The 9212-nt window shown below is 44.1% G+C and overlaps 1 protein-coding gene and 1 pseudogene across 1 annotated transcript in view; one reads left to right on the forward strand and one right to left on the reverse strand.

The window, feature by feature from the left end:
* Positions 1-9212, forward strand: part of LOC138845174 (large ribosomal subunit protein uL23-like) — a 1058548-nt gene that overhangs the window by 734093 nt on the left and 315243 nt on the right. The gene's annotated exons all lie outside the window — the stretch shown is intronic.
* LOC127492834 (UDP-N-acetylglucosamine transferase subunit ALG13 pseudogene) lies at positions 421-8779 on the reverse strand (annotated as a pseudogene).

A 9212-nucleotide genomic window follows, 5' to 3' on the forward strand; every position in this document is an offset into this window, starting at 1 on the left:
AGAAGAATCTATCATTTCTGCTTTTTAAAAACAATTCAGTTTCCTGGATTATGAAACTAAAGATGCTGACTCTCATACAAAAACTTTTTAAAGTTATTAATGTTTCATTATTTTTTAAGAACACCAAGCTAACTACCTTTATGGTCTTTGTCAAGGTTTTCAAATTTCATTTTTTCCTCCATGATTCCAAATCTATTTGGAATTCTAAAACCATAGCTATAAATGGTCACTACATTGATGATTAAGGAAAATCCAAAAAGTATATTAAATTGCAATTAGGATTTTGACTCAGATGCAAATGTGCATACCATAAAATTCCTATGTAGGTACATTCTAAAGATTTAGAAAGTTTATTAATTTATATATTCTATAAATACATATTATACATTTTATTACATTCCATAGCCAGGATTTGGAGGCGTTTTTAACATATTGAGAATTTAGTGTTTATTCTTCTAAGCCAAAAACTTTATCCAAAAAGGCAGAAAATTTTTCTGGCTGGCCAGGAAGATAGCATTTCAGTGTTGGTAAGTCTATTAACTGTAACAGCCCAGGAAGTACGCTGTAGGTACAGTAGAAGAGAAGTCCTTCATGTAGCTGCTTCGCCAATCCCAGCTGATGATTATTTATCAGCTTCTCATTTATAACTCTAACAAGTGGCTTTCCTTTTTTCAGAGTTTCCAAACAGCTTCCTGTATCCGCGTGACTAATAACAAGATCTCCTTTCTGAAGGTGTTCTTTCAAGGAGTCCTTTTACCTGAAAACATCCAGAGTAAGTGATTCAGTCCTGAATGGTTCAGGTACCACCATTCCTCCACCAATCTGGAGAGAATAAGTCGACCACAACCAGGGCTCTTGATTATTTGCAGATTGCCGTGTGCTGACACATATGTAATGAGGTCATCAAAGCTGGCAGTTCCTATGGTAACACACACGCACTTCATAGTGTGGGTTCTGTACATCCAAATCCTATGGGTCTTAATTATAAACAGAATTTGCTGTTTTGAGGGATTGAAGCAGAGAAGCAATTACACTATTTCAAACCCAAAGGTGGATAATGTAATTAAATTTTAAAAGACTTGTGTCTAAAGTCTCTTTGAGAAGCGGGTATTCTAAGGAGAACCAGATGAAACTAGAATAGCTTAAAAGTATGCTTCAGTTTTACTATTGGAAACGAGCAGGAGACTGAAGGCAAAATCAAAAGAGACAGCTGGGGCCACTGCTGTGGCTCAGTGGGTTAAAGCCCCAGCCTGCAGTGGTGGCATCCCAAATGGGTGGTGGTTCGAGTTCCGGCTGCTCCACTTCCAATCCAGCTCCCTGCTAGTGTACCTGGGAAAGCAGCAGAGGATGGCCCAAGTCCTTGGCCCCTGCACACATGTGGGAGACCCAGAAGAAGTTCCTGGCCATTTGGGGAGTGAACCAGCAGATAGAAGATCTCTCTCTCTCTATCTCTCTCTCTCTCCCCCCCCCTTTCTCTAACTCTTTCAAATAAATAAAATAGATTTAAAAAAAAAAGACAGCTGATTAAACTGGAGGAACAGAGAGGTTCCCTTATGAAAAAGCTTATGATGACTGGCACTGCAGCTCAATAGGCTAATTCTCCGCCTGTGGCACCGGCACCCCGGGTTCTAGTCCCGGTCGGGGTGCCGGATTCTGTCCCGGTTGCCCCTCTTCCAGTCCAGCTCTCTGCTGTGGCCAGGGAGTGCAGTGGAGGATGGCCCAAGTCCTTGGGCCCTGCACCCCATGGGAGACCAGGAGAAGCACCTGGCTCCTGGCTTCAGATCAGCGTGGTGTGCTGGCTGCAGCGGCCATTGGGGGGTGAACCAATGGAAAAGGAAGACTTTTCTCTTTGTCTCTCTCACTGCCCACTCTGCCTGTAAAAAAAAAGAAAAAGAAAGAAAAAGCTTATGATGTTAGAGGCAAAAAAGGAAAATAATATATTTAAGGAGAGGGTAGACACACATAAAAGAGAATAACTTCAAAAGATAAGAAACGCACATTCTTCAAAAAGGTGGTAGGAAACAACATGGATCAGAACCATAATGAAGACCTGCTGCTATCATTGAAATGTGACTTGTACTCCTGAGCTCACACAAGAGTTCAGTCCCCAATATGTTGTGCTAATGGTATTCAGAGACTGGAAACAATCTGACTATGGACTTCAAAAGAGGGGTCACCAGGAAAAATCAGATTATGGATTATATCATTAGGGTAGAGCCCTCACCCCGATTGAGTGCTACTGGCTTTATAAGGAAAGTGCGGGAGACCACACAGATATAGGCAGTGGTGAAGAAAATAAAGTCTGAAAAAGGGTAATAGAAGGTTTCAGTGCAGATTACGAATGACTTAAGCCTGGAAGGCACAATCCAGCTGACTCTCAATGAGCTGTGGGAAGTATTCCAAAGTGGTCAAAACTGAGTTAAAATTGTATATTCTTCGGCCGGCGCCGCGGCTCACTAGGCTAATCCTCCGCCTTGCGGTGCCGGCACACCAGGTTCTAGTCCCGGTCGGGGTGCCAGAATCTGTCCCGGTTGCCCCTCTTCCAGGCCAGCTCTCTGCTGTGGCCAGGGAGTGCAGTGGAGGATGGCCCAAGTACTTGGGCCCTGCACCCCATGGGAGACCAGGAGAAATTCCTGGCTCCTGCCATCAGATCAGCGCAGTGCGCTGGCCGCAGCGCACCAGCTGCGGCGGCCACTGGAGGGTGAACCAACGGCAAAGGAAGACCTTTCTCTCTGTCTCTCTCTCTCACTGTCCACTCTTCCTGTCAAAAAAAATTGTATATTCTTTAATGAGCATACATTGACTTGTCCAGGGCAGGTTTTGAATCATATGATTGGCTAAAAACATCTTTAGAAACAGGGAAGTCTGGAAAAAGGCTATTGAAAAGAAGACTACTGATCAATTTTAAGGAGGGCATTTCTGGGAATGAATAATGTGTAGAAAAAGAGAATGCTCAAGGTTGCTCGAGATGAACACTAAATGACTTTTTATGCACATCACTCAAGTCAAATTGATCTGACAGGTGAGATGAATGGCTCTGCCCAGCCACTTCTCAGGTGAGTCTCAGTATAGGTGTTTCTATTCAATGCCTCGCAGGCTTTCTAGGGCAATTAATACACAACAGATGGAAAGATATGTGTTTTCCCTCATCTTTGTCATGAGGTACTTCCTTCTGCCTTGGGTTCTGCCAGCAATAAGACCACACTGTGAAGTGATACAGCCAAGGGGGACCCTCACCAAAGCCTGAGCAATAATATTTGGAATTCCAGTCTCCAAAATTGTGAGACAAATAAACCCATTTTCTCTGTAAGTTGGCCTGTTTCAAGAATTTCATTATAGCAATAAAAAATGGACTAATGCCTTACTGCAATAAAGCTGAACAGAGGAAAAGAAACAAAGCCTCTAAAAAAAACTGGAATAACTCCTTTATAAGAAGTCAGGATTCAAACATCATGAAGAGTGCAGATACATTTTCTATTTTGGAACTTAGTAAATGGAATGTGGGTATCCCAAGCAGTGGCTTAACCCACTACAACACAATACCTGGCTCTCATACATGGCTTTTGTCCACTTCTCAAGGTAGAGCTGTTGACTACCCCATCCTAAAAAGTATGTAGGGTAGCTGGTTTTGTGGCACAGTGAGTTAAGCCACTGCCTGCGACACAGGCATCCCATTGTCCCAGCTGTTCCACTTCTGATCCAACTCCCTGCTTATGTGCCTGGAAAATCAGCAGAGGATGGCCCAAGTACTTGGGCCCCTGTACCCACATGAGAGACCTGGATATAGTTCCAGATTCCTAGCTTAGGTCTTGTCGCTCCCCGTCTTTGTGGAGGAACGACACAGGACCCTGCGCTGTTCTTTTGTCTGCTCGGCCCTCCCCGGGTTTGCTGCTGGTTCTTCCCGGGTTGGCTACCGTCCCTTCCACCTCCGTGGAAGGGCGGTTCCCCCTGCCACCTTCTCCACTTCCGCGGGGGAGCAGCACACCGCCGGCCGGCTCTCTCGGGGGCTGCACAGGTGTTCCTTCAGATAGATGTTCCTCGTGCATGGTCTCTCTCTCCTCCTTTATAGTCCTCTTCCACCAATCCCAACTCTGCTACCCACACGCCGAGTACACTGCTCTCCTCCAATCAGGAGCAGGTCCTACAGTTTATTGGTTGAACTGGAGGCAGCTGTGTAGAAGCTGTTTCTCCCTTCTCAGCGCCATATTGTGGGAGAGCAGATGCATAGAATAAGTCTTAATTCCAGTAACTTAGTCTAGTCCGGGTTGCTCCCCACAGGTCTGGCCCAACCCCAAGTGTTGAGGCCATTTGGGAAGTGAACCAATAGATGAAGATGTCTCTCTCCCCTCGTGCCCTGTAACTCTGCCTTTAAAATAAATCTTAAAAAAGAAAATAAAACAAAAAATATGTAGGGTAGTGGACATGAAATATGACTGAATCAATCAACAGGGTTTTGTTGCTGTTGCTAGTGTTAGTGAACACTGGATTTGAGATGTTTGCTTAGCCCTAAATGCCCATATAGGAAAGAACCCCTTCCTAACACTAGAGGGCACTATGCCACAGGAATATCTCCTAGAGAGGTTCCCAAGTAGGAACATGAGTTTTACGCTTCTACATTTCTGCATCACATTCATTCTCAGAAAAACTTTTTGCCATTTATTTTTCCATCCTTGCACAGGACTGGTTCTGAGGTTGAAATGGAACTAGAAATCAAAAGAAGCCGTCAGAGGGCCAGTGCTGTGGTACAGCAGGTTAAGCTGCTGCCTGTGATGCTGGCATACCACATGAGCATCAGTTCTGTCTTGGCTGCTTCACTTCCCATCCTGCTCTCTGATAATACATATATGAAGGCAGCAGATGATGGTCCAAGTATGTGGGACCTTGTCACCCACATGGGAAACTTGGCCTGGCTTTAGCTCGGCCCAGTCCAGACTTTTGCGGCCATTTGGGGAGTAACCAATGAATGGAAGAACTCTGTCTCTCCCTCTCTCTGTAACTGCCTTTCAAATAAATAAAACAAATATTTATAAAAAGAAAGAAGAAGCTGTCAGAGACTCTGTAGTATAGCAATTACAACAATCTTTGCATCCAATACTGTTTTGTTCTGCCTCTAGCAACCTCAATTATCTTGATCTCTGGTCATCTCCTTATTTAAAATTAAGCTGAAATTCAGCATACTTGCCCAACAAGCATAATAAAGTCATTTTACATGAGAAGTTAAGACTAGGGGCCAGCGCTATGGCGCAGCAGGTTAAAGCCCTGGCCTGAAGCGCTGGCATCCCATACGGGCACTGGTTCTAGTCCCAGCTGCTCCTCTTCTTATTCAGCTCTCTGCTATGGCCTGGGAAAGCAGTGGAAGATGGGCCAAGTACTTAGGCCCCTGCACCCACATGGGAGACCCGGAAGAAGCGCCTAGCTCCTGGCTTTGGATCGGCTCAGGTTCAGCTGTTGTGGCCATCTGGGGAGTGAACCAGCAGATGGAAGACCTCTTTCTCTGTCTCTACCTCTCTCTCTCTCTAACTTTTCTTCTCAAATAAATAAATAAAATCTTTAAAAAAAAAAAAGAATCCTTCTTGAGATGCCTATATCCCATATCTCCCTTCTGTAATCCTGATTCAGCTACTTGCTAATATGCACTTTGGGAACAACAGGAAATGGCTCAAGTACTTGGGTTCCTGCAGCTCATGTGCCAGACCCATATTGTAGAAATGGAAGGAAATGAAAGATTTATTTTTTCTTTCTCTGTCCCTTTGCCTTTCAAATAAATATACACATTTTTTTAAAAGTTTTAACTTCCAGCCTGTAACAGCCAGAACTGGGCCAGGCTAAATCCACGAGACAGAAATTGCATCTGAATCACCAACATTGGTGTAGAATCATCTGCCGCCTTCCCATTAGCAGGAACTGAGTAAGAAGTGAAGGAGCATGTGAGAGACCTGGATGAAGCTCCTGGCTCCTGGCTCCTGGCTTTAGCCTGGCCCAGCCCTAGCCATTGAGACCGTTTGGGGAGTGAACCAGCAGATGGAAGATGGAAGATTCTCATATTCATTCTCTCTGTCTCTCTCTGTCTCTCTCATTGACTTTCAAATGAATAAATAAATCTTTAAAAAAAGTGGAGGAATGAGGACTTGAACACTTATATATGGAATGCAGGCACCCCAAGTGGTAGCTTAACCCATGGTACCACAACACCTGAACCTATCACATTATTAACAATGGAACAAAAGAGGATATTACAATGCTGGTTTGGATCAAACAGGGGTTATGACCAATAATGATTAAAAATTATCACTAGAGACTGTGATAATAACTTTATACCCATTACATTAATTTCTCTTCTGTTATAGCTGAATAACCAGTTTTGAAAGATTATGGATTTAATAGGATGCAAGTTAAAAAAAAAAAAACCTCTAATGTTGAGACTTTAAAAAACCTCTAATGTAGATCCAGCTCATAAAAAATTTAAAAATAATTGCATATAATTTCTGAAACATTCTAAGGTTAACACACCAGGGACCATGTTGTGGTGCACAGGGTTAAGCCATAGCTGTGACACCATCATCCCATATCCACATGCTGGTTGGAGTCCTGGCTACTCCACTTCCTAGCAAGCTGTTCGGTAATGTGTGCCTGGGAAGAATGGATGACAGCACACATTCTTGGGCCCCTGCAACCTATGTGGCAGACCAGGATAGAGTTCCTGGCTCGTTGTTTTGCCTGACCCAGTCCTAGCAATTGTGGCCATTTTAGGAGTGAACGAGTAGATGGCAGATACCTCTCTCTCCCTCTATCTCTCTGACTCTTCCTCCTACTCTGTACTTGGCCTTTCAAATAAATAAATCTTTCAAAAAATAAAAGTAAACACCCACTAAGTACTGCTAATAATCTAATCTTGTTAAAAACCTCTGAATCTGGGGCCAGCGGTGTGGCATAGCAGGTGGGGCCACCACCTGCAGTGCTGGCATCCCATTTGGGCACTGGTTCAAGTCCCAGCTGCTCCTCTTCCAATCCAGGTTTCTGCTATGGCCTGGGAAAACAGTGGAGGATGGCTCAAGCCCTTGGGCCCCTGCACTCATGTGGAAGACCTGGAAGAGGCTCCTGGCTCCTTCCTTCAGATCAGCACAGCTCTGGCCATTGCAACCAGCTGGGGAATGAACCAGTGGATGGAAGACCTCTCTCTCTCTCTCTCTCTCTCTCTCTCTCAACCAGCTGGGGAATGAACCAGTGGATGGAAAACCTCTCTCTCTCTCTCTCTCTTTCTCTTTCTTTCTCTCTTTCTCTCTCTCTGCCTCTCCTCTCTGTGTAACTCTGGCTTTCAAATAAATAAATAAATCTTTAAAAAAAATTTCTGGATCCCTCGGGTCTGGCTTTTTCTCCCCCCATCCTAAAATAATCAAAGAACTAAGGTTTATCTCAACACTCAGATTTTTTTTCAACTCTTACTGAATATCTGGTTGTATACTATATTTACACCTTCTAGGTGCTGGCAAAAATGCACAAGCTGTATCTTAGTGAAATTTTCAATCTAGGAGATAAAGGTTTTTAAAAAATTATAAACTTGAACTGATAGGTGCTGCCAAGACAGCCACATGGAACCACCAGCAGACAGAACAGGGACACTTGCTCCATACAGTAAAGGAGGTCAGATAAGAGTTCTCCTGAGACTTGCCAACTAGGTGTCAAATAGGCAAAAGGTACATAGTGGTACACAAAGGACAAAGGGAATTAGGGAGAATAATCTTGTTAGGTCCACCCCCCCCCAAAAAAAAAAAAAAAACCCTGTGGGAGACACTTGGAGAAAAAAGGTCACTATGGCTGGAGCTGTGAATTTAAATTTATATCTTCTATAGGGGCCTAGGCCAGCGAGGATGCTGTCTGTGCTGGGAGGTGCCCTGTAGCTGGATCCCAGGTAATAGGATCTTTCAGGGAAACTCAGCCATGACCAAAGAAACATTAAGCAGGAATAAGTTTTAAGTCTTGGGGCCATTGTAGGAAAAGTGATTAAGGGCCCCCCTGTTCCCTCTCCCTGCATAGAGATAACACCCCAAATGAGAATGAGTATAGGAATGCTATGTACCTCCTTCATAATAACCAAGTCTGTCAGCTATTACCAAGTACTCTTCAGTTTTCAATGATTGTTATTTTATTTTCAATGTGATCAATAACACATAACTCTACATTGTTTTAGCCTGTTTCTGACACCAAACCTCTATAATGTAAAGGCAGGACCTATCTAGCCTCTTGTCTGTCTCCCTTAGCCCAGTGTAATCGATTGGAATTCACTGATTTGAGGGAGAGCTACATGTATGTGGCCTGACAAGGTACTAATCACTGGACTCAAGGAGTCATTTTCTTCTCCAAGAGACAAGTCCTATTGGCCAGTATTGTTCACAGGTGTTTGCTCAGGGAAATTCCAGGTCTGGGGCAGAAGGTAACCACCACTCACAAACCAACTGAAGCCCACCTGGCCTTCATAAAGCCCCTAAAGAGCACAGCTTCACCAATCAAAGGAAGGCCAACCAGAAACCTGGACATGAGCTGGACACGAGCTGAACATGGTGCCTCTCAGCCCCAATTTCAACCTATAAGAACCTTCACCCCTACTTCCTCAGGGAGCCCAGGAATTAAGCATTAGCTGCCCTTCATCCACCACCCTCATGCCAGTGACTGGCTTTCCGAGCATCCAGCGAGCAGATTCAGGTTTGGCGGTTCTATTAGCAACACTTCCAACTAGTTTGGGGGTATTGCTCTGCAACAATTCAATGCATGTACTCACCCTGCAAGAACAGTATAAAACTGGAGCCAAGGGAGGCTTTCAGAACAGCCACATCAGGCCACTAACTGGTTGTTTCTGGGTTTAAATCCTCAGTTTGACGCTGAATAAACTTGAGCTTTGATTTTTCAGCCAGCCTCTGAATTGTCAGTTATGAGCTCAGTTTACGGTGGGGGAAAGAGAGGCTGCAGAGTTGGACAGTTAGGGGGCTTCAATGTCATAAGGCTGGGGGTTTTTATGCTCTTGCTCTTATTCTAAGAGCAAGAGAAAGCCACTGCAGAGTTTTAAGCAAAGGATTAACTTGATTTGTATTCGAAGACTATCCTGATAGTAACACTGTTTGCAGAAAACTGGATTAGGCAACTGCTGTTCTTTGCAGCTGGGATAACCCGAAGGCTGAAAGTTGTTCAGAAGAGAACCTTTTAGGAAGTAAAAATCC

The sequence above is a fragment of the Oryctolagus cuniculus genome, chromosome 14, assembly GCF_964237555.1.
Source record: "Oryctolagus cuniculus chromosome 14, mOryCun1.1, whole genome shotgun sequence".
Classification (NCBI taxonomy): domain Eukaryota; kingdom Metazoa; phylum Chordata; class Mammalia; order Lagomorpha; family Leporidae; genus Oryctolagus; species Oryctolagus cuniculus.